This window comes from Hipposideros armiger, unplaced genomic scaffold (genome assembly GCF_001890085.2).
Source record: "Hipposideros armiger isolate ML-2016 unplaced genomic scaffold, ASM189008v1 scaffold_15, whole genome shotgun sequence".
Classification (NCBI taxonomy): domain Eukaryota; kingdom Metazoa; phylum Chordata; class Mammalia; order Chiroptera; family Hipposideridae; genus Hipposideros; species Hipposideros armiger.
Genome location: NW_017731365.1, coordinates 2884504 through 2886717, shown reverse-complemented (window position 1 = coordinate 2886717; position 2214 = coordinate 2884504).

Sequence of the window (2214 nt, the reverse complement as noted above, 5' to 3'; positions counted from 1 at the left end):
CCCTTTCCTGAGGAACAACAGAGGAAAACAGAAGGTCCAGGGGCTTACCAAAAGAGACACGGCTCTGTTTCCCTTTTACTTCAAAGCTTGACATGAGTGCTAGGTGCCGAGCACTGAAGTCCTAGGGATTCAGCCAGGAAGAAGATGGTGAACTTGTTCTCTTACACATGATTTTCTGTATTTGTGTGCAAGCAACACATCCAAACCATAGATTTCAAAAAATAATAAGGTTTTATTTTCTTTTCTGTTGGGGGGATGGTAATGGTGGTACAGTAGTTAGGGAGAGAGGATTCCATAAATATTGTAGTACTTATTTATTTTAGGAAAATTTGAAAACACAGAAAAAAATCAAATAAATAAATGTAGTGATGGTTTAATGTACTTCTCAGCAGAAGAAAAGACAGGTGTATTTATATACATTCATACATACGAAAGTTGGATAATTAAGTTCGCAAACTTTCCACCATATGCTTACATGGTGGAACATTCACGAACTTAATGGTCACACCAGTGTATATACCTATACACAAATACACACATACGTACATACATAATGATAGCCGATCCTCATTATTTGCAGATTCCAAATTTATGAATTTGCCTACTCTAAAATTTATTTGTAACCCCAAACTTAATACTTGTAGTGTTTTCATGGTCATTTATAGACATGCACAGAGTAGTGAAAAATCTGGGTCACCTGATGGTCACATTCCCAGCTAAGGCCAACCAACTGGACGTGCTGCCTTCTTGTTTCAGTGCTCATATGGTGAATAAGTGTCCTTTTGTGGTCTATTTAGTGCCATGTTTTTTGCACTTGTGTGCTTTTTGTTGGTGATTTCGCTGTTTAAAATAGCCCTCAAGTGTAGCATAATGCCTTCCCTTTGACAGTCTCACCCCCTGAACTCAGATTCTCTCTGTGTGTGTGATGGGGGTGGGGGGTGGGGACTGAAGTAGTTTTATTTGTAAATAAATTTTTAATTTTAAAAACATTTTTTAGGTTTTCAGAAAAAGTGCAAAATAGGACAGAAAGTTCCCATATTACCCTATACCCTGTTTTCCTATTAACATTTTACCTTACATTTGTTACAATTAATGGCTCAATATTGACACATTATTATTAACTAAGGTCCACACTTCATTCAGATTGCCTTAGTTTTTGTATAATATCTTTTTCTGTTTCAGGATCCAACTCAGCATTCCATATCATGTTTAGTTGTCATGTCTCCTTAGGTTTCTCTTGGCTGTGACAATTTCTCAGACTTTCCTTGTTTTTGATGACCTTGGTAAGTATTAAGGAGTATTGGTCTGGTATTTTGTAGAATGTCTCTCAGTTGCGATTTGCCTGATGTTTTGCTCATGATTACACTGGGGCAATGCATTTGGGGGACGAAGAACAGAGATAAAGTGCTATTCTCATCATATCATATGCAGGGCACACACTATCAACATGACGTATTACTGTTGATGTTAAAAGCTTGATCACCTGGCTGAGGGTTCTAGGTACTGTCGCCATAGCATCTTTGCCATAGACATTTTAGCTGTGTAACTAATGGGTCATGAGGCAATTTTGCTGTAAAAAGTATAAATGGTTGGCAGCTTGGTTTTTTGTTTGTTTGGTTTCCATTCTCCATGGATGAATCCACCGCCTTCGGTATTTAACGTATTTAAGTTAGTTGTCAATTTGGCTTCATTTCTCTGTTGACAGACTTCTCACAGTTACTCCCATTTTTATATTACATGTAAATCTTACCTAGTCCTCATAATGGTCTACACTGTGACAAGTAGACATGGTGATGGTGATGGTCTTAAAATAGTTAGCAATTCTTCCAGATAATGATGATTTGCTCCAAGACTTGACTTGATTTCTCATTTTGAAATGCACTACATTGGGAGGAGAAAAAGACATCAAGGGTCCTCTTTGAGGGCAGTGTTGAACCCATATTTCCCATAAAGACAAGTCCTTAGGTACATTCCACAAAATAAAATCAGTTATTTGTGCAGTATTGCCATGAATCTACACACATTTTACGTATATATTTTGTATTTTACAAAATTTTGTATTTTACAAATATTTTATATTTTACAATAAAGTCTTTTTAATTTTGTAATGTCCTTTTATTTTCCCTCTTTTATTTTCTGTTATTTCAATTTTTTTAAGGCAAACTTGCCTTATTGCCAATTAGTTACGCAGCAAAAATGTTTGTGGCAAAAATG